This window comes from Falco biarmicus, chromosome 1 (assembly GCF_023638135.1).
Source record: "Falco biarmicus isolate bFalBia1 chromosome 1, bFalBia1.pri, whole genome shotgun sequence".
NCBI lineage: Eukaryota > Metazoa > Chordata > Aves > Falconiformes > Falconidae > Falco > Falco biarmicus.
In genome coordinates this window covers 98030275-98054686 of record NC_079288.1, presented here as the reverse complement: position 1 = coordinate 98054686, position 24412 = coordinate 98030275, and the positions used below count along the sequence as shown (strand labels likewise).

General features: G+C 35.6%; 1 long non-coding RNA gene across 1 annotated transcript; it reads left to right on the top strand.

Annotated features, from left to right (window-relative positions):
- Positions 1–19879: 19879 nt before the first annotated feature.
- Positions 19880–23278, top strand: LOC130159600 (uncharacterized). Its single transcript, XR_008825798.1, has 4 exons — positions 19880–20266; positions 20451–20562; positions 21162–21225; positions 21788–23278. It is a non-coding gene; the product is annotated as an uncharacterized LOC130159600 (long non-coding RNA).
- Positions 23279–24412: the final 1134 nt, after the last annotated feature.

The window sequence follows — 24412 nt, the reverse complement described above, 5'->3', positions numbered from 1 at the left end:
CCAGATTTTACTCAATTAATAAATAATTTTAGGAGTAATCATACCTAATTGTCACTCAGGCATCTTTAATAAGGAATACTTTGAGGAATCTTTAAACAACTGAAGATAAATACATTGTTATGTTATTATTCTTACAAACTATGCTGGAAGGGCGAAGTAATTTTTATGCATGGCTAGAATTCAGTCACTCTAATTTAGATGAAACTCCATTTTAAATGCTTGACCTTAGAAGAGAAAAAGAGTGGTATTTGCTCAGCTAAAAATACTTCCTTTACTTACCTCACAAGGGAATGGAGAGACAATACATTTGTATAATTTATGTTCTTTCCTCTCTGTGTTTTCCAAAAGAAAACTTATCAGTAGTATCTTTTGGTAGCTTTCTTCTTCTTTCATTTAAAACATCTGAAAAATAATTGTATATTCCTGATGCTTCCTTTACTTCAGATCAAAATATTTACCCTTTCCCAGGAATGGGAGCCTAATGCAGAAGAATTGAGGACATAAAATCTAACGTTTTCCTATAGTCCCAGAACATAAATTTGGGCTATAATAACCATGAAAAATGTTCTTGCAGCCTTGATATACACCTTAAGTACATATCAAAATACCTGCCATCCCTTCTATTGAAAATGAGTCATGAAGCTGGGCATTTCCCTTCCAGAATACCAAAGAATACCTACTTTAGTGAACTTAGCTTAAACCATTCACTGGGAGGCAACCACAACCCTGCATGGTAGGGCATATTTCTGTCTGTTTTGTTGCAGACTTTTTTCCTATTATCACTAAAAGATGATTTTTCCATATCTGATTTGCATCAGAATATTTGCTGTCAAACCATTCATACAACCTCCAGGATCAATTCTACTGCCTATTTGGGGCACCTTCAGAGATCTTAAATCACCTCATTGCCCCTCCCACCCTTTTCATTTTTTCTATAACTTTTTCACATTGCTTTCTTTGTATAATTAACTTCTTAGAAGGGCCTGAAGATTCTGTTTCATAAGATTTATTTTGAATTATATTATTGTATTCCTCAATGATCATTACTTTGGATACAATCTTCATAACCATATGTCATTATTGTTAGCCTTCACACAAATGTATTTCCTTTCAACTGTGTCTAAAACTCAGAATGTCCCGTTTGTTTCAGTAGATTCCTGTCTTGCAAAAGTCCAGTAAGTTAAATTAAAATAGAATCAACCCCTACACACCTACCTTTTTTATCTCTATCAAAGTGAATTTTACTGCCAGAATGATATAGCTGGGTTTCAGTTCTCAGCATAGGACAACTGTGGCAACAATATGCTCTTGGTTTCAAAATAAAACAAGATTGCACAGTTTTCACTGCTACCATATCTGACAGTATCAGGTGCCTTTTAGCATATACTTAAGGCAACACTGTAGACTTTCCTATACTCTATCTTCTTTTGTCATTTCTTCCTCTTTCTTTTATACTTCTCAGCTAACTCAGCCCGGGGGAGCATATGCCCAATGTATACAAATACCAAGCACTTCCTAGATATAATGGACTTTTCTAAAGGAGATGTATTTTTTCTTTTTTCCTTAGAAATTCTCCAGCATACTTTTTTTGTTTTGTTTTGTTGCATTTTGCTCTCTAATTTTTTTTCTGAAGGAGGAAGGGAAGAAGTAGTAGTTTCTTTTGAGGATTTTGTGGGTTTGGGGATAAAAAAGAAAAAAAACACCCAACTTTCTTGATACTATATCCACATCAGAATATCCACTTTATGTATTACAGTAACAAAACAAAAGCTTTCTAAAGAAAGTATGTTTTGACCCACAAAGTTATCAAAGTACATAGCTGAAGGATTTAATAAACAATAAAAGAATATAAAATTACTGCTAAAACTTTGGCTTAAAAGTTTTTGATTGAGCATAACTTATGAAAAAAAACCCAAACAGTATTACTGTATGTGAGTAATGGTATAACAGTAAGTTAATACCTAGTAAAAAATAAATGTACTAGTACCATGCTCTCAATGTACTAGTATCATGCTCTCCCTACTCTTCTGGAAATTCATCTTTTTCTTCCTTCCTCCTTTGCTCCTTGCTATGAATTTTAACAGAAAAAGTAGAAAAGTTTATTTAATGGATAAAGTAGAAATAAATTGTTAGTCCCTGTGCTGTGTTATCTCAGTAGTGTATTTCTACTTTTTTTATTTTGTTTGGGTTTTTTTGGTTGGTTGGTTTTTTTTTCCTTTATACTCAGTCTTCTTTTTGCCTTTATAATCAGTCTTCTTGAATATATCATTTTACACTATGATGAGTCCTCTGAAGCATCTGATTCTGTCGAGTAAGAGAGTAATGGTTCTGGGGGTGGCAGCAAGCAATTTAATCCTTCATGGCAAATCTTGCATTCTTACACTGTTACAAGAAAACCTTATCAAAATGAAAAGAAATTCCTTTCTCTCGCTCCTTGCCCAAGATTTTCTGAATTTCACCGCAGGAGAAAGATCTGGACATACATGTGAATGCAAGTGTAGGTGGACATGCTACCTGAGAAGGAAATCCATATCCAGAGTGGAAGGGAATAGGCTGCAGCCCTGCAGCATGGTGGGAGATATCTTGGCATCCTTTGGAATCTCAAGGCAAATAGGCAAATCTTTTTTTTCCTGCTAATTCTGGAGTGGGACATGAGTAACTGGAAAAATCTGAAAAAATGTGCTACTGATTTAGTGTGTTTTGTTTTCCTGGAACTACACTTTTTTCTTTTTTTTTCTCTTTTTTTTTTTTTCTTTTTTTTTTTTTACTTTTGCCTTTCCTTCTGCATTGTCTTTAATTTTTTAATTTGGGACAGCAGTGTCACATTTCATAGATTCTAGTAGTGATTGCAAACTGGAATTGCTCTGGTCACAGACTGCTTGATGTAATTCAGGGAAGAACCAGAAAAGTGAATTCTATGTTACCCAGTTTTAACAGCATAAGTAAGATGAGTTCTGAGATTACATTTTAATAATATAGTGGTAGTACCTTGCTTTTCCAATGACACCCAAGATACCCAGCTGTAGTGCAGAGCTCCACTATATTTCTTCCTCTACAAATAAGAATATTGCACATAACTTTGAGTGCGGTATTTTAAAAATACCTTTGTCATTGATCAGATCTATTGTGGTTCATTTCAGGTAAAGAGGTAGAAAGAGGACGAGGAAAAAATTTGAATATCTCATTTAAACTGCATTTTGAAGTACATTTCTATGATCATCTGTATTTTTCTTTTAAAACAACTGACAAAAACTAGCCATGAATTTACTTTCATTTGCTCAAAGGAAATATGTATTCCTATTAACTGTAGGCTATTTAAAGGGAAAGGTAAAGTGATAGGTATTCTCTAAGCCAAACTGTGAGAAATTATTTATCTGGAAATTTTCAGTCCTTTTTTAGAATGAAACATCTACATTTATAAGCCATAATAGCTATTGGTTAGGTGCTGCTAATCTGCATTGAATAAAATCCCTGCTAAATGCAGCCATCATCTCTTTCAGTTGCTTTTCATTTATATTTTTCCTTTCCTTGTTTCCTTCCTTTCTTTCATTATTACCAGAACATTTACGTGCATTGAAAAAGAAACTTTCTTATGATTCAGAAAAAATTACACACTGAAATTCAAATATTCTAGCTCTTAGACTCACTCTCTAGAAGAGAGTAAAAATTTAAGACAAATTTTATCACACTAGATTTTCTTACGTTAATCTAGACAGGTCACAGATTATATGGATTCTTTCCTGAGGTTCCTAAATTGTCTTCTGACTGCAAAATAAGGAATTCAAACTTAGAAGCAGAGGAAAGACCTTTAGATACTAAAGAGCCAAGAATGATAGCAATAAGGCTGTTTGATGAGTTAAGTCCTTTTTTTTTTTTTTTTTTTTTTTCTTTTTTCTTATGACTGTTAGCTTTAAGAAATATTTCTTTCATTTCCATACAAGTAAGCATCAATGCCCCCAGATAGCATGGTATTTGAGTATCTCCAAAACATTAATTTAAGAGATTTCTGTGAGTTACTTTCATGTAACATCTGTAGAAACTGAGAAACCTACAACAGGATTAAGTCCTGTAAAAGTCTAGGTTAGAATGTCGACATTCTGAATGTTAGACCTTTGTCTTATACAGTATATCAGCATCTCTCATGACACTCTATTTAATTCTTTTTAATAAATGAATACATTTAGAATATGGTGTGGAATATTCCATCTTCTCAGAAAGGCAGGGTGTCTGTTGTTCAAAAGGAGAATTTATAGGTACTTCAACATCAAACTTCAAGTGTCATTAAGAACAGAATTTTCTGAAGTTTCCTTAGCTCTACAGTTCTATTCCCAGTTGTTCTAGCCTTGTAGAAGAAATAAAAAGGGCAAGAAAAGGTTACTTCCTTTACTATACATTACTTTTATGTATTTAACTTCAAATCATCACTCTGTATATTACAGAATGATTCCATTACTGATTCTAATTTGACTTGGTATTTTGCATTGATGTTAGAATGGTATGACATTCTTTTGAACAAGATATTCTATTTTAGCCTTATATTTGAATTGGAACATTTTCTTACTCCTTTTTTTTTTTTTTTTTTAAATCCTAAATTTCATACAATCAAATTTTAAGTTGAGGAATGTAAAATTACATCTATACGGGACAACAGGTAAAATCTAAAACCAGGGTTACAAATACAAAAATAAATCATATCTTGTTTACATCAAGTTTACATTCCTTTTAAAACAGTAAGCTTCCAGAATTACTTAGTATCTGCTATGAAATTACTTTAAAACTAATAATTAAAGTAAAAATTAAATTAATGAAAAGCAATTATTTTAAAAGCTAAACCCTGTATTTTTATATGCAACATATTATATCTTTAGCTAGTGCAAATTATCACTTAACTTCATTTGATGAGAGTATCTACCTGCTGATGGTGTGGCTCTCTACATTTTGTAAGAATGTTATTTGCTTTCCAATAACACATTGTCCCTCTGGGACTCATCTCTTTCATGATCACAAATAATCACTGAGTTCATATATTTTCAAGAGAAGCTCTCATCTTCTAAAATGAAAGATGCATACAAAAGTTTTTAGATCAAACCATAAGCAAAAAAAAAATCATATTATTGGCTGGCCAGCACCTCAGGTTAAGGGTTACACAGGATATTTGTTAAAATAATTCATTTATTTGGATCTTTTTCATAAATTAATGCTCACAAGTGGAATCAAATCTCTTTAACAGGAGTGTCAGTGGCTGGCTGGGTGGTGATATGAGCCTGTATTACGAAGGTCCTTAAAACTGCATCATTAGCCGAATTGGATGAAACTCCCTGAGCTGTTCTTCTGCTGAATTCTTAGTCACCTGACCCGTACTCCTAGGTCACCACCCCAGCACATGCATGATCCATTAATATAGATTGTCTTTCACTACATAAAAAACACCTCCTAACTATATATAAAAAGACTGTCTGAGGTGACCAGTTCTACAATCGAAGGAACATTTTCTGTTGACTATTTACAGGCAACTTACTGATATACTCCTTGGTCAGTTCTGCAGAGGCAACCGCCTAGGATAATCACTGGGATGGACAAATTCTCCAACCAGCTTATTTTTCTTATTTAAGCATACAAATGGTGGCAACAAATTGGTACATCAGGGACTGATCTGGGAAATTTGGACTGTCTTAAATGTCCAACTGGAGAACTCCTGCAACAGGTAGTCAAATGCTTTGTGGTGAAGCTTAAGTTCATTCTGTCACCTCTCAAGTTAATCTGTTATCGCACATGAGTCCATTGTTTCATTTATGCAGAAATCTTTCTGGGAGTTCCTGGACCATGGAGGAGGTTTATGACAAGGTGTGCTGGATACCCACATACACTGCACTATATCTACAGGGCAAACTTTCATCCTAAATTATCAATCTTAACTTAAATTTCATACCTCTTTCCACATCAGTGGTATGCTCATTGTGTTCAGGTAGAATCATGCAGTACTGTTACATGAAGTGGAATTAATCCATACAGTCACAGCAGGGAGTTCAAAACACTAGCCAGGGGATCAGGGGTTGTATCCTGCATTTTAGAAAGGCAGATTTGAAAACTGTGGAATTTATACATTTTACAATGTTCCTCAAAACCTCTTTGTGGAACATAATTCTTTCCCACCTAGTGAAATTTTTTAACCAGGGAGGTTTAAAAGATGCAAACTAGAGTATTATATTTCCTCCATTCATTTTTTCCCCTCCTGTAGATTAATATTCAAAGCTAGTTGCTGTTTTTCATGCAATAGGGAGCAGTAATCTTAAAGCTGAGTAGCTGTGTTCACACTTTTCTCTGAGACCAAAAATTGAGGAGTGGCATAGCAGAACTGGGAGAGCTGCAAGTGGATGTAATGCGAGGGGAATTTCATTATATGCATACAGACTAAACAATTGTAAACAGGTTTGAGTAGGTGATAATTACTGGTTCTGTTTGGGCCTCATTCTGGTTATTTGTGAAGAGGATTACCAGACCATAGCAGTATCTGTGGCTGGAAGAAGTCAGCAGTGGTCAAAGAATAACTATCAGACAACCATCAAGTTTATACTTGTAGATACTGGGTCCTTGAAATTTAAAGAGGATCTTTTTGATGAATATTCATACTGGAAACAAGTATGCTTCCAGTATGAATCAAGAAATTCAAGAAATATTTAACCTTTATTATGCAGTGAGGCTGAGATTTTCTAAGCGTAATTCACATTTGTACAACAACCCACTACAGCCGCTGGTACAATAGTATCAATATTTACTTCTCCCCCCTTTTCCCAACCAATGAAATCAGCAAGGTACTGCAAACACAAGCAAACGGCAGAATTAGGAAGACTGAAGTGTGGCCTTTTTAGGTCTTAACAAGTTGCAGGAAGATGGTGAATAATTCTGCTGTTGCTGGTTCCTACCTTCCAAGTGTACATCTGTCTGTGCAGTTTGTCATCAAGGCTGAAACCTTTTGTATCCTACCTCCATTATTGTTTTCTTAAAATCATTCTTATTTTTTTCTCCCTGCTCCCTCCCTGCCAACAAACATACTTGCTAAACATTGATATTCCTTTTTGATTGAGATGCTGAAATCAGTATTTTGGAAGTGAAATCTGTATTTCATATATATGAAATCATAAGGTAGCTTTAAATGAAGTAGATGTACCTATCCCTATACTTGTATGAAAAAGAAAGTCTAGAGAAAGCATTTTTTGCTGTTGGCAGGACTTACCAAGACAAAACACTTTCTAAAAATGTACTGGGTCTTGCTGGGATGGAAATAATTTTTGTCACAGAAGCTCTCATATGGTGCTCTGTTTTAGATTTCAGACCAAAACTGTATTGCTAACACACCAATGTTTTATCTATTGCTGAGCAGCACTTGCACAGCATCAAGACCTTTTCTGTTTCACACTCTGCCACCCCAACAAGTAGACTGGGGATGGGCAAGAATTTGAAAAGGGATACAGCCAGGAAAGCTGACCCAAATTGACCAAATTGAACATTATATGCCATTCCATGCTATATAACATCATGCTTAGCAATAAAACTGCAGGGATAGTTTTGAAAGGTAGCTATTGTTTGGAGACTGGCTGGCCACGACTTGGTTTACTGATTTTTCTTCCCTTCACTTCTTAAATTGTCTTTACCTTGATGCATGAGTTTTTCTTGCCCTTGCTGTTTTGATTATCTCCTCAACTCTGTTTGCTTGTGGGTATTTAGTTGCTGGCTGGTCAATCAATCACAAGAAGTTTTTAAAATATGCAAAATATTTACCTAATTTTTATTTTTCCTTTTATCCTGATTCATTTCTGAAGCAGAAAAAGGCCACTATTTCAATGAATCAAAAATAAGATGCAAATTTACTGAAGACATTAATGAAATCTGTTGCTAAAACTAGCATTTTCTTGGATAAATTAATTTTAAAATTAAACAGATTAGCACAACCAACGTTACAATAATTTTCTGGAAAATAAATATTTTGAAAGATTTACATTTGATCATCACAAACCAAACACATTCATGTCGTTCATATTGTGTGAGAGATTAACTCCTGTACAACAAAGTTTAAATAGACAACAGTTATTTCTCTTTCCTGACTAAAGATGAAGGGCATGCAACTCTTTTTTTTTTTTTTTTCTCTTTTTTTTCAATATTTTTTCTATAATTCCAGTGCTAAAATAGAAAAGCATTACATACATCATACTAATTTTCATGTTTTCTGGAGTAAGAAAATGAGTTTTTCCAAATCTTAAAGTACTTCACCAACAAAAGTGTAAACAGCCTCCAAGAATTTGTGTATATATGGAAACATTATTATTAATATTCTAATTTTGCACATAGAGTGAAGGGAAGAGATAAATGCATTGTCGCAAAAGAAACATTAGGAACAGCAATAAGTATAAACAGAAGGCCATCACTTCAGAGAGTCCAGTGTTTTGCAAATGAGTGCTCAGGAACAGAGCTGAGCTAACACAGAAAAAAATATTTAAAAGACTGTGAATAAATAACATCGGTTAATTTTGAGGTTTGCTTTTGAAACTTTGTCTATTTATCCATAGTTAAAATAAAGAACAAATTCAAATATAATAATGTGTAAGATAAATATTCATGAGGAATAACTTATTTCATAAATTATTTTGGAAACATAAATTATTTTGGAAATTACCTGGGAAGCATTTTCAAAATTTGCTTAATTATTTTTTTCAGAAGAGTTGTCAAATTGTTTCATATCTTTGCATACAATCACCTACCCAGTATGTATGTTACTGTATAAAATCTTTATTATCTAACAAGGAACACTTAGAGGACTACCATTATTTTAAGCTGCCTTTCAAACTCTTGTGTGATCTTTACCACAGTGTCCAGCCCCAACAGTGTTAGCCTTTCTTAAACTGCTGTGTTGACCAGATGTGGTCAATCACTTTCACAACTGCTAAACAGCTATAACCACAATATTATCAAAATCAATGAGAGTTAATTTACATAAGCAGTATCAAGACAACTTAAAGAATTTTACAGGCTTAAACAGGAGATTTAAATTCAGTGTAACTGCTACTAGCAGTCACATGTGAAGGCCATCAGCTCAGCGCTGGCACATTCCATAGCAGAGAGGAGGATGGCAGTGTACAGGGCAGATTCCTGAACTAGGGAAACCTCCTCCAGAGTCACAGAGAGAGCCACCAGCAGCTGCCTGCTGTTGGAAGAGGCTGGTGAGGCTTGGGCAGGGCCAGGAGCAGCTGCAGCCAGACCCCACACCTTACAAAGGCAGCCCCTTGGAGTGCTGGTGAGCCTGCCATAGCACACAGTCAAGGTTGCACCCTGCATGGCAGTTTAGAATAACCTTTGGAAACTTGGCCGTTTTCTTCTGAGAGCTAAATGAAGGCAGCCTCCTGCTGTAACAAAACAGTGTCCACCTGCCACAACTGCATAGCTCTGCCTGAAACCAAGGTAGAAGAGAGAAAACCTCCCTAGGTGAACGCCTACACCCAGACTAACCTCTGAAGAAATGAAGGTGCTGCCCAGACCCAGAGTTGCATGGAAATCCAGAACCTGGAAGTCCTTCTAGGGTCCAAAGGGACAGGTGGATGTTATGGGTGCAAACATGCCTAGCTGGAGGAACTCTTCAAGCAAGTAGCCAAGTAGGAAAAATAACCCCCATTTTTAAAAAGGTAAAAAAGGAAGACCTGGGGACCTATGGGCTGGTCAGTCTCACCTCTGTGCCTGGCAAGATCTTGGAGCAGATCCTCCTGGAAACTATGCTAAGACACATATAAAGTAAGGAGGTGATTGTTGACAAACATGGTCTTGCTAAGGGCAAATTTGGCCTCACAAATGTGGTGGCCTTCTATAGCAGGATTACACTATTGATGGATAAGTGAGGAGCAACTGACATCATATACTTGGACTTGTGCAAAACATTTGACACAGTCCCATATGACATCCTTGTTTCTAAACTGGAGAGACATGGATTTGACAGATGAACTACTCAGTGGATAAGGAATTGGCTGAATGGTTGTACTTGAGCAGTTGCGGTCAACAGCTTGATGTCCAAGTGGAGACCAGTGACAAGTGGTGTCCCTCAGGGGTCCGTACTGGGACCAGTATTATTCAGAACTATAGAATGATACAGTGGTTTGAGTTGGAAGGGGCCTTAAAAGTCATCCAGTTCAAACCCCTGCCATAGGCAGGGACCCCTTGCACTAGACCAGGTTGTTCAAAGCCCCAGCCAATCTGGCCTTGAACACTTCCAGAGATGGAGCATCCACAGCTTCTCTGGGCAACCTGTTCCAGTGCTTCACCACCCTCACAGTGAAGAATTTCTTCCTAACATCTGCAGCTTAAGACCATTATCCCTTGTCCTATCACTACATGCCCTTGCAAAAAGGCCCTCTCCAGCTTTCTTGTAGAGCCCCTTTAGGTACTGAAAGGCTGCTATAAGGTCTCCCTGGAGCCTTCTCTTCTCCAGGCTGAAGAGGCCCAACTGTCTCAGCCTGTCTCCATCGGAGAGGTGCTCCAGCACTATAATTATCTTTGTGGCCTTCCTATGAAATTGCTCCAACAAGTCCATGCCTTTGTTATGTTGGGGACCCCAAACCTGAAAGCAGTACTCTAGGTGGGATCTCACCAGAGCAGAGTAGAGGGAGAGATTCTGCTCCCTCAACCTGCTGTGAGCTGAATGAAGCAGTCATGCTTCTTTTGATGCAGCCCAGGATATGATTGGTTTTCTGGGCTAGAAGTGCACATTGTCAGGTCATGTTGAGCTCCTTACCTACCTCTTACCATGTATTATAGTGTGGTTTAACTTTGCAACTATATCGTTTGTTTCAGCATAGTAACTATGGAGAGATTGCTAACCAACCTTAGTTGTGTAATTTTATGCCAAGAGGGAAAGAGGCATCTAAAATTTACGGTCAGTGAGGTGACTGTACAGTAGCTGAGGAGACCATTGTATAGGTAACTAAGAAACAAACTTGGACTCTCCATATAAGGGAAGTAAACGGAGGTTTACGTACCACTTATTGAATGAATATGTATTTTTTTTCTGAGAAATGTAATGCATAAACATATGTGTGGACTATATAATTTCGCTTGAATGAAACATACAACATACACGTTAAGTGATCCTCTGTGCACCCAGCACTGCAATAAATGCAGCCTGCTTCTTAATGCTACATTAGTGTTAAGGCGTTTTCTTATTTACTATTTCAGCTCCCAGATTTTCTCCTCAAGACTGCTCTCAATCCACTCTCTGCCCAGCCTGTATTCGTGCTTGGGATTGCCCCAACCCACGTGCAGGACCTTGCACTTGGCTTTGTTTAACTTCATGAGGTTAGCACGGGACCAGCTCTCAAGCCTGTCAATGTTAACATCTCTGTCAGGCACATAAACAGTGGGAAGGGGTGCATCTTCAGCAAGTTTGCAGATGAAACCAAGCTGAGCGGTGTGGTTGATGGGGAAGGGCTTCTTATCAGGGAGTGTAGTGACAGGACAAGGGGCAACTGTTTTAAATTGAAAGAGGGCAGATTTAGCAGAGATATTAGGAATAAATTCTTTACTGTGAGAGAGAGTGATGAGACACTGGAAGAGGCTGCCCAGAGAAGTTGTGGATGCCCCCTCACCCACACTCATCCTCAGACTGAACAACACCAATTCCCCAAACTGACCACACTATTCAAGGTGTGGTCTCACCAGTGCTGAATACAGATCATTGAGCCCTAGTGACCACAGGACTGGAGCACCTATCCTGTGAACAAAGGCTGAGAGAGTTGGGATTATTCAGCCTGGAGGAGAGAAGGCTTTGGTGAGACCTTACTGCGGCCTTTCGATACTTGAAGGGAGCTTGTAAGAAAGGCTGAGAAAGGCTCTTTATCATGGCCTGTAGTGACAGAAAAAAGGGCAACTGTTTTAAACTGAAAAAGGGTAAATATCAATTTAATATAAGAAACAAATTCTTTACTGTGAGAGAGGGTGGTGAGATGCTGGACCAGATTTCCCAAAGTTGTGGATGCTCCAGCCCTGAAAGTGTTCAATGTCAGGTTGGATGGGGCTTTAAGCAACATGATTTAGTGAAAGGCGTCCCTGCCTTTGGCAGTGGGCCTGGACTAGATGATCTTCGAAGGTCCCATCCAACCCAAATAATTCTGATTCTATGTTTGTTTAGGCTCCCCAGGTCTCCTGTGAAGGTTGTCCTTTGTCTTTCTGTGCATTTGTATAGCAGAGATAGTATTGTTTTACAGAAACGTTGGGAAGATAAGTAAAATGAAACATCAATGCATCATGAAGATTGCTTATACATAGCCAACACAAACAAGGTGAAAATATGTACAGAATCAAGCCTTACTATTGGAAGAAGTATGGTTTCTTTTTGTACAATCCTTTCTTATAAAGTAGGAAAAAGAAATAGTACTGCCTAACAAAATGGAAAGGACATACAATATTTTTTTCCCTATCACTAGGAGTAGCTTCTTGTTTAAGGTAGCTCATCTAACCATATTAAGATAGAAAAGAGATGGCAGAATAACTTCATTTTTATACCCTAGGATAAAAAATTTCAACATATGTACTTTTTTTGCTGCAGTAAAAAGAAAATCTGACCTAATGATTTTTTCCTTCATTGTCAGAGCTTGAAACTGTGTGCACAAGGTATTTCTTTAGTAATTGTGTTTGATCACAGCTAAAAAACCAGCCAATCACTATTTTGTTAGTGCAGAATGTAGCCAAAGAATTGAAGGACAGTAATGGAAGAACTAGGTGTTCTATAAGTGTTCCAGTTATAATTAATTCTAGTATAAATTGCCGTATAATTTGGAAAATTATATATTTTTCTCAGTTATTTGAAAGTTATTTGAAATATTATGGTTATTTAGAGGTGAACAGACAAAAATGTCCTCAGACTACGAGCAAACTGGTGGCTCTGACCACTGTTTTAGAAGTCATAGAATGTCATCAGTGAAAATTACAAACAACTTTTTTAGGAGTGTCCATAATTTACAAGGTACAATGATCATATTCTTATGAGTTCTGTAAATTTTAAAGACTATGTAGTACATCCTAAATACCCAAAAGTGCCTTGATGGTCTTGCTAGTACTAATCTAGATATGCAACACTTTAGAAAGGATGTACATGTCACAACAGTACTTCCTGGCAATCAAGAAGTAACTAAGTTATTTCAAGCATGGATACCTAATTGATAATGGCATTAAATGTCATCCAGAATAAATGAGTTTGTACTGAAAGATGTATATCTGAGATTAGATTCTCCCTGCAGCTAACAGAGGTTGTTTAGGTCTAGTTTGGGCTGGTTTACATAGCACTACATTACTGTAATTGTTGTGCAGGTAAATACTAAATGGGAAACTAATCAACTACAATGTGTTACTTGTGTTTCCTCAATGGAGTATGTTTCAGTCTGTGAGCAAGGTCTTGACCATAAAGAAGCAAGAGTTGAGAGGTAGAGCAGGTAACATTTCAAGGGCTATCACAGCAATGCGTGGGAAGAGTAACAGGGGCATAATATCTTAGGTAGAATCACACCGAGCAATATTCCTACCTAGGTTGAAAAACTTACTGGAGAAGTCCTCTTTTCCTACTCCTTAAATCTGTCTGGCACACAATGAACCTATACCAAACTCCAAAATGTGTTCCTCTTGACTTCTGAGTATTTAGCTGCTGCTTTGGCAGTGAATCACATCAGTTCCTGAAGAAAGCTTTCTTCCTTTGTTTTTAGAAAGTGAGGTGTGAAAACATGTAGAACTATTATTCAATTAAGTCTCAAAGCCTACCTTTTATTAACAACAAGTCATGAGGAAAATAAAGCAAGTCCTTTGATGTACATACGTCCAAGGATCTGACACCAGGAGAAAAGAATAAACCCCTCCTATAATTAAATTAGGTTTACACAAAAGCCAATATTCAATAATAATGAATAGAACTAACATACAAATACAAAAGGACAGAAGACATTATTACCTATAAAATAACATGATGAATGACAACCCTCAAGCAGTAACAGCGTGTACAGAATCAGCAGCTAACTGTAAATGGATAGATCCTAATTACAGAGGTTTCTGGTTCATTTTCAGTTACAATGTTTATCTCTAATGTAACAGCTAGGCACATTCATAACATTCCTCAGATATTTTTGTTACTGTATTTTTTAATTTTTATGTTAACTATATATTACATTTTAATATTCTAATGCCTTTATCTGTGTGTCAGCAATTTTTCATCCTAAAATATGCATCAGAGAAACCTCAAATTCTTGGAGTTGCAGAGAAAGCAAAGTACTGCTCTTTTACAGAGCCTGCTTTCAAAGAAATAATTTGGAAATTCTAAAAGTAAGTAGAACCCCCCAAACAAACAAACCAAGACCCTAAAACATTCACTCATTATTAAAACAAAATACTGTGTTTAATGCTTTCTAGATGCTTTTCCTGCATTTTTGTAAGTCCAAATTGTAATACTCAGGTAAATCCATTAATCTTCACATGGTCTTACATATCCACAATTTTGTCTATTTAGTTTTTGAATTTCTTGAAAAATAGTCTCTTTTACCACCAACTCAGCCTTCAGAAAAAAAAAAAAAAAGTAATTTTATAAACTTGGAATTGTTGTCAGTGTATTTACTCCCACTTTGTACGCTTCTGTGTATTTCATTTTTATACTTTTACTGGGTTTAGCTGGAATAGAGTAATTTTTCCTCGCAATACCTTGTGTGGTACTGTTTTGGATTTGTGATGAAAACAGTGTTGCTAACACACCAATGTTTTAATTATTGCTGAAAAGTGCTTACACAGGGTCAAGGCCCTTTCTACTTCTCACACTGCCCCACCAGCAAGCAGGCTGGAGGTGGGCAAGATGTTGGGAAGGGATACAGCTGGGACAGCTGACACCAACTGACCAAAGGGATATACCATACTACATGACATCGTGCTCAGCAATAAAATCTGGGGAAAGATGTTTTGAATTATGGTGTCTGCCTTCCCAAGTAACCATTACGTGTGATTAAGCCCGGCTTTCCTGGGGATGGCTGAACATCTATCTGCCAGATGATAGGAAATAGTGAGTGAATTCCTTCTTTTGCTTTGTTTGCACAGCCAGATTTTCCTTTACGTATTAAACTGTCTTTATCTGAATCCATGAGGTTTCTCACATTTACCCTTCTGATTTTCTCTCCCATCCTGCCGTGTGACAGTGAGAAAGTGGCTGTGTGGTGCTTAGCTGCGAGCCAGGGTTAAACCGCACTGTTTGTTATCCTTCTGCCTTCATGTCATGTGTTGGTATTTTAAACATTTATTTGCACTTCCTCAACTACCAAACCCTTTTAGTATAAACTTTTGCATTTTCACATCACTCATTTGTGATTTTTATTGGATATATCATGAGACTGATTTTTCAATATTAATTCCTTTTCCTTTACTTATCTAGTTATTATTACTGCTTTCCTTTTCATAGTGTTTGTCCGTGTTTCCTATACTTTGATTGTTCCTTGTACTTTTTGTGCTTGACAATTGCCTAACTATATAGGAAAGTTGAGAACAATTTTAAGTTTTATCTGTTATTTCATTGTATTCTGACTAAAATATTCTGTAGTATCTTTTGGTTCTGTTGCTCTACTTGGTTCTTTATGATTAATCTACCTCTAACAACAGAGTAATCAAAGTTATAAGCCAAGCTTTTCTTAGACCTCTGGTTTGTAAGTTGTGCATTGCTGAATCATTACTAATTGAAATTTCTAGGTTTATTTTTTTTTATGTATCTTCTGTTCTTTTCAGAAAAATGCAGAATTCCAAGATTTTTTGACAATTTGGAAAATATTACATATATATATTTAAGACATTCATAGAAGAGAATTTGTTTTGCTTATGTCCATGCTATTTGTTTTAGGCAAGACCATATATGTTAATAAACATGATGATGTGTTTTTTACTCTTCTTCTAGATAGAAATTTTGTAACTAAGAATATTTTTCTATTATACCATATTGTAATACTATTTCATCAGAAGATAAATGCATTTTTTATTTAGCAACCTACCGTTGTAGTAACACTTGAGAAAAAGGATTCTAAGAGCATTTAGCAGATTCACCCATAATTTCTTTTTAAATGTAAAAAGTATCAAACAATACTTAACATTTATTTTAAAGGTAAAATATTAAGTAGATGAAGGCACTGCTTAGCATGCCATAAGAGGGTTTGGCCAAGCATAGTGGCATGAGTAAGCAAAGGAAAAATGGTTGCTAAACTTAAAAAAATAGAGGAATAGTTTCCCTTTATGAGAAACAAATATTCCAAACTGATAATGATACAAAATTCTGGGCATATCAATGTGTCCATAGAAAATATAGTTTCACCAAGGCTAAGCAGGAATATGCACAATAAAGAAAAGTAACATAACCTGGAGAATCATTCCTATTTCGTAAGTATCTCTTTTTGTAAGGAAAATAATCAGAAAAGTATACAACATAGCTGATAGTTTCACCTGGCTTTTGTTTGTTTATTATGGTTTTTTTTAACAAAATGCAAAAATAAGGTATCAGATACAGGAACAAATCAAATACAGCAGAACAGATCGGATGATGAAGAATGCTGGTTACAAAAATTGCAAGCATTGTAAAGGCAAGGAGGTAGTCAAGAACAGTTAACATGGATGAGCAAAAAGCCCATCATATTTGACTGTCTTAAGGCATTCTGTGATAATGTTGGTGATGTAGTCAGCATTCCTTGTGTTTTTTCAAGATTTGGCTAGTTAAAGCCATGGCTTAACTAATTAAGTTTTAGTCACAGCTTTAAACAGACAGTTGGTCTAGTTGAATGGAAAGGATCTTTGGAGGTCTTAATGTCTATGATTCTGTGCCTATTAATATTGATTTATTTTGATGGCTAAAATTGATACTTCTCATATAATTGATAATATATTATTTTTAGGAAGAAAAGTTCTACAAATTGTTCAGGTACTACTGTTACACAGGTACTGAACTGGTTTATTATTATTTTATTCTTATCTTCTATACCTTAATATTTTCTGCAAGCAAATTAAAGTCTGAATTCAGCTGCAATGATTCAGTTTCTTATTCATCTTAGATTAATTTCAGTCAATTCCACAGGAAAAAAAAAAAGTTCTTTTCATCCACAAAATAATTCTAACTTCTTTTTTAAAAAAAATAAAAATCTGTTGGAGTGTATGAATTCCAAGTGTTCTTAAATGTTGTAAATTCTACTCCATAACTGATAGCATTGTCTCTTTTAGGTATTAATTTGGTATGTGGGACTATCACATCATGATTCTTCACTGGTATTCTATCTATCAGAGTGAACTTGTGCTGCTCATAGTTGTTGGTATTATAACCTGCTTGGCCTCTTGAGAGAGTCATTGATTCATTTTCTTTTCCCAGCCTGTTTTCAGATTGTCAGTATTGTTTCTTAATCTAGTTCATATGGACAGTGAAAGTCTCTGTGGTTTAGCTTACTCGCACAAAGATATGTGCAGCCAGCCACGTAGGAATCCAAGGAGAATTATCTGCTCAGAGCTATAAATCCTCAAATGTAACCTGGTATAATGGAGACACTGAAACAACCTTTATCTACCTTATTACTTTATAGCTATTGACACTGGAGTTCCTTTTGTCTTTCCATATCTAAAACAGTGCCCCCATATCTAAGAAAGAAAATTTAAAAATGCTTTTTCACCACAAACCAGTAATTCAAATCACCCATGGTATTTGATGAGAAAAATTAAAACTGTCTGCAATATAAGTAACAGAAACTGTTGACAAGGGAATTCATAGGACCCTGGTTACCCCTGGTAATATTCAACTATTGATTTACTTCAGCTATCTCATTATGTACCTATAGGCAATCAATTAAAGGACAAGGAAAAGACAAGACTTAAATATCAAGTCTTGATTCAGAAATATGATTGATATTCTAATGCAATAAATAATATAGTTGCATGCTGACAGGACTAAAATAACTAATTTGTCTGATAAGCAAATTAGAAAGAATAGAATCTCATAACCAAACATCACATTACAATGCGTATACAGAGTTAACCTTAGCAGTATATTTCCTTACTCTTTGGCCTGGAAATTTTAACATTTCCTTTATACTGGGACTCAATAGGAATACAAGGCATGGGTTTCTTTTCTTTTTTGATTTAATAGTTATTTAGGGGACAGCTATTTTGTTGTTAACTCTTCCACGCACTACCTGACATCATTCTTGTGCAAACTGATGATTAAGTGCTATAAAAGCTATCCCTCTAAAAAAAAATTAAAAAATAAAAAAAGTAATTTGTACATCAGCTGCACTAAATGTCTGATTATTGAGAATGATACTCTTTGTGGAAGATCATTGCTGTTAACAGCAGGGACACCGAGAGATAATTCAAAGATATTAAGCCTATACTGAGTCCATCAGTGTCCCTGAAATTTAATAAACTCCCATATCCAAAGAAATCCTGTAATAGTTGCTGTAACTATTGTTTAACATTGTGGATATATAATACATAGTTCTTTACTTACGAAACTAACAATAGGAGGTAATGCAGTTTATCAGATTTTGTAGATTTCTGTTCTCAAATGTTAAAAAAAAAACAAACAACAAAGCATCTCTCAATCAGGTCAATATTTGATAACACTAGCAATTATCCTACTTTATTCTCTAGAAGCAGGCCAGCTAAAACCCATCTGTCCATCTTTGGATTGACATTGTGCTCATCCGGTATAATTATAATTGTAACTTAAGAACAGATTACTCAAATCACTAGCCACATGTTGAAGTAGAGGTACTCACCTTTTGCATTGCGTGCTGTAAGCTCTGGGTCTTTCTCCCCTTTAGCTAGCTGGGAAAACGCAATATGTATAATTGCCAAAACTGAAAGAAAATAAGCTTTTGTGATGCTATTATCAGCTTTTCTCACAGCACTGCAGGATCACATATGCCATTGGGTTTTGTACAATATGTTATGCTATAAAGTTATATCCTATCATGCAATAATATAATTCTGTAAAAGTAAAGTCATTAATCTCACTGTGAAAGTTGAGAAATCAGTAGTTCATGTTAGAAATTGTCAGCATAAAATTAAAAGCTTACTGTGTGTATTTTTCTCCATATTTATTTCTTACATTATACATTAGTTCTACCACAAAATAACACAAAATAACTTATCTGATCCTACAGGAACTATATTCTTCTGTATTTAATTTTAAGTTTTTACTTGATTTTCAGGTGGATTTAGAAAACACTTCTGAAGAACAACTGCTTATCTGTATAAAATGTTTCACAATGATTTCATCAGATTCCAGGGCAGTGCAAATACACCTGTCCCTCAAATTCAGGGGCTCATTTGTGCTATCATGAAAATGAATTTCGAGCTGATGGTGAATCTGTAGTACGTGCTTTGTCCCAAATACAGGATCTTTTTTATTCAAACATTGCTAAATATACATCAGATAAGGAAGGTTGAGCCTTGCCTGATTGGAAAGCTAAATGTTCAAGTGGGAATACACTTTGAATTTTTGCTTGTCTAGTTATCCTCTTTTATTTGCTTAATAACCTATTTAATAATGAACCTTGGCTGTCTAAAACTGATGAGTTCACTTTCTTTTGCTTTTGAAAGGACAGCAGTGTCAGCATAATTTCCTGGACAGGAATGAAAGTGTTCAAATTTCAGGAAAAAGGATCAGATCTTGTTGGAATGCGCATTGTTTGATATGTTGAACTGCACTGTGTGAAGGTGGTGAGGTGCTGGCAGAGGGGCTGCAGGGGCAGCCTCTGTGAGGAGAGGCTGGGTGCTGGCTCTGGCTGGTTCCAGCCAGCTCCATTGGACCTGCCACAGGGCACAGCTAAGCCCCTTAGCCAGGCTGGTGGCACCTCTGGGAAAACATGTATAAAACACCAGAGAACAGTGAGGAGTGAGGAAAGTCAGCACGTGAAACAGCCCTGTGAACAAAAAAGTCAGAAAGTAAAGAAAGGGAGGAGGTGCTCCCAGTACTGGAGCAGATATTCCCCTGAAGCCTATGGAAAGAACTACGCTGGAGCAAGATATCCACACTGCAGACCATGGAGAATTCCATGCTATATCAGCTGACTATTTCCTGAAGGGACTGCAGTTGGGTGGAGACCCTGCACTGGAGCAGCAGACAGGCACTGTTATGGACAGAGCATGAATCCCATTCCCCTTCCCCCTTTGTGCCAGCTGGAGTGGTGAGGAAGAAGTTGGGAATGAAGGAGTGAAGCTGAGCCTGGGAAGAAGGGGTGTGGTGAGGGAAAGTTATTGTTTTAATTTTGTCTTTGTTTCCCGCTATCCTACTTTATGTTCTTTGGGAATAAATTAAAATAATTTTCCCCAAGCCAAGACTGTTTTACTTGTGACATTAACTGGTAAGTGACCTCCGTGTCTTTGTCTTGACCCACCAGATTTTTCATTTTATTTTCTCCCCCCAGCCTATTGACAAGGGGTATTGAGAGAGCAGCTGGATGGGCATTTAGCAGCCTGCCAAGATCAGCCCACCACAGGAACTATGATTCAAGTTGGACTAAAAAAAGACAAAATATTGTGAGTTTGGTTTTTTGTTTAAGATACTGAACACTAATGTAAGCCTATTTTAAAGTGAAATCCCTAAAAGACTGGCTGCAAGAGTTCCAGAACATTTTCTTACCTATTAAAGATCAGTACACCTTTATTATTTTCACACTATAAGCAAAGAATTAAATGAATATGTAATTTAATTCCCTGTTTTCTAATTTTTATTTTACTTTAGTAGTACCACGTTAGTAATAGTGTATACTTAGTGAAGGTACTGTCTTTTTTATGTAGAACTAGCTGATAGATATTTTCCATGTTCTTTGCTTTTTACCCTCATGCTCAGACTAAAAGTAACTATTCACAAAAGAGGTTTGTGTTATACCCTGTAAACTTCAACTGAAATACAAATATTTTAGCTTGACCTATTTCTATGTGAATCTCAACTTTAACCAGTATCTAATTATATTGCTTATTTCATTGTAGAAACAAAGGAAATAATGAAGAGGAGAAAAAATACCCCCTTAAAAAAAAAATTAAGTCTGTAGTCATTAGAGTAAAAAGAGATTAATAGTAATTGTACAGGTAATTAAAATCCTATTTGTTTTTTTTGGGGGTTTCCCATACACTAGGCAAACTTGTTCTTCTATGAGGTTGAGAAGACCAGTATGTCAGGAGTTCCATTATTATCTTCAGGTATGATAATGTTCTAATTGGTTTATAAAGATTTATGACAGTTGAGTGTTATATCAAAGAGTTTCCTATGCCATCAGAAATACATCTAATATGCATATTTAAAAGAAGTTAGAAATAGAGGTATTTAGATTTTGTTTTGAGGTTCACCATTTCTAAGCATTAATTGACATTTACTAAGCACAGTTTGATGAGTACTGCTTTTACAACAAAAATTCATGACTGCTCACACTAGGGCTTTGATTCTGAAGAATACCTCCATCTGCAGATGTACTTGTGTGATTTTCTCTTGCCCCACACCACTCCAGCTTTACGCTTTGGAGTGTAACTCTGATCCTATTGCTGATGTAATGACATCCCAAGATCTTATTTTTCATCTAAGAGTAACAACTGTAATGCTTTTAATTTGACTGAACAAAGTACAAATTATTTACATGCAATTGGATCACAATGACTTTATAATTGATTTACATAAGCCATAGATATAGCTGTACCAGAGATATACTAACTATATGAAATTTCATTGTGAGAACCCTATATTTCTCTTACCTGCTTTTTTTTTTAGGATTTAGGCTGGCTGCAGGAGAATTAATCTGCAAAGAATGGAGCAGGAAGAAGTAGTCTCACAAGCCCAGTGTAGATGTGTTTGTCTCACTCTTCCGCCATTAGCCAGAAGACTGCTTCTTTTGCAAACTGGAGGCTTCCCCTTTCAGAAGACACAAATCTTTTTTTTATGTACTTTCTCACTATGCTATAAGGATTATGAAAATCTTTGAGGCATGGAAAAAGACCCTCTTTTAACAAAAACCTCTGAATCTTGAATTTAAGCTATAACCTTAAAATATAAAAAAACATGGCGAAAAAGCTTACTGTTGGGGCTTACGCATGCTGTTTTTAGCAAAACAGCTGAGAACTAGGTTAGTAGGCTAGTCTAGGCTTTAAATCTATGGGCAGAAGGTAGCACTAGCTTGAATGCAGTGTTGAGTTATTTGGGAAAGAGTGTAATTGCTCATGAAAAATCTGATAGGACAGATATGCTATAAATTTGAAGGCAAAGTGCTATTATGACATTTTTCTTGAGAATGGAAAAAAGATAATTTGGAAGGAAGAAGCAGAAACCTGGAAAGAAGACTGAGGAAAGACAAGAACTGAAGATTATAAGAGCTTTTTTGGGAAAAGTTATAAGGAAGATAGTTTAATAAAAGCCATGGGGAAGATAGGAGCATTAAAGGAATAGGAACAAACAAGAAAATGGGACATATTTGTGAAAGTATTACTTTTGTAAGCATAATACTATGGTCTCGGAAGAGTGTTATTTACAGGTGACAAATTAGAAAGAAGAAATAGGTACACAAGTTAATTCAGGTTAGGCATTCTGTAACTGAGAGAATCTGAGCTTTCAGTGAATATTTGAAGTCCAAACTCTGTCATTTACCAAATGCCTAATCCATATAACATTACTGATGTCAAATCTGATTTATCAAAAGTGAGAATTTGACCCAAGATAGTTCTTAAACATATTGTATATAAAAAAAAAGTGTGTGGGTAAAACAGTGTATAAAGCCAAATGCTTAGTTGACATTAAATCATGATAACTTTTTTCCTCAACACTATTTTAGGTCTGTGGGACCTTTTTTCTATTCATTGATCAAAATGATGGCACATTAAAAAAGAAAATTTAACTGGATTATTCTAATACAATCCATAAATATGAACTTTCTCTTAATATAGCCAGGACATCTCAGTACTCCTTTACTGTACTTTTTGTTTTGGTTTTGTTTTCTGTATTTTCACCTTCACAACTTTATTTTACAGACATTATACACTGTACAATTTTGTCCAGGTCTTAGACGTTGCTTCACACCCTCTAGGACTAAGTTTTCTGGTTAAAAGAAATAGGAAGGAGAAGAAAATATTTTTTTTCAGATTGTGAAGATGATGTAGATATTGTTGGTTTAGAAACATAGAAGTAAATCTTTTAGAAACACACAATCCCTGTAAAAATTCTCTCTCTTGCATTGTGAGAAACTGAGAACATGTGATTACTTGTTCTACATTAAAGAAATGTCATAAAAATTTATTATTGTACAAATTTTATTGTATGAGATTGATGTGTATTAATTTTATACAGTTTTAATAGTTAATTTGGATCTTTTAATTTCATTAATATATTTATTTAAAATTATATTAAAATAATGAAATTAACATTATAGTCCATCAGGTTTCTTAACTAAAATTTTATCAGAACTTAAAATTTGGGATGTAGAATGAAATTAGGAGTGATGGGAAGCAGTGGTCATGCAATTCAGGATATTCTTTTGTGTTTACACTGTGGTCTTTATGCGTTCCTCTGGGTCTTTTCTCTAAGTGTGTACATAGCTTCATTTCCTTCAGCTAGGACATCTAGACATACACTATAGCAAATACTTTGGAAAAGATCTTGGCTGCAAGACAAAAGGAATCTATAGTGGGTTCTGAGAGCTCTGTGGTCTGAATGACAAACTCCACAGAGTACAGAGAATCATCTCTGAAACACAGTTCTTGTCTTTTTATTTGCTCCTTGAAAGGAATCACTATGTTATCTGTCCTGAACAATCAGAATGTTTTTATCTGTCTTCTAAAGCTCTGTCCACTTCTCCTGTACCATTTTTACTTTATCTAACTCTACATATACCTTCTGCTTCCTGCATAAGGATTCTTTGGCTACCATGGCTGAATGTGTTATGCTCTTTGATGAGTTGCATTTTTAACAGAAGTATGTACCCTGAAGCAAGCAATGTCTCTTTGTCCTTACTCTATCTCTCTGATTAAAACGAAGGTAAAGAATTGCCTCTGCATTTAGTAAAGGAGGCATGAATACACATCCTCTCATTGCTGGTATCTTTAACCAGTATGACTGAAGGAAAATCATGAAGGAAAAGAAAACTTAAGTAAAGCAGAAATCTTACTGAAGAGTTACACAGTGTGTGCTTTTTGCAGAGACAGTTTACTGATAACCCTGTGATATGAGATAAAATAAAAATGAAACATGCTACAAAACTGCATCAGAGTAGACTGATAATCAATAACAATATAAATTAAAATGTAACAGGCCTGTGATAGAGTTTACCATGTTGTTGATCTTACATTTTTATAGTCTAGATACAGATCTACTTATATGTTGGACACATTACAGATGGAAGCTTTTAGA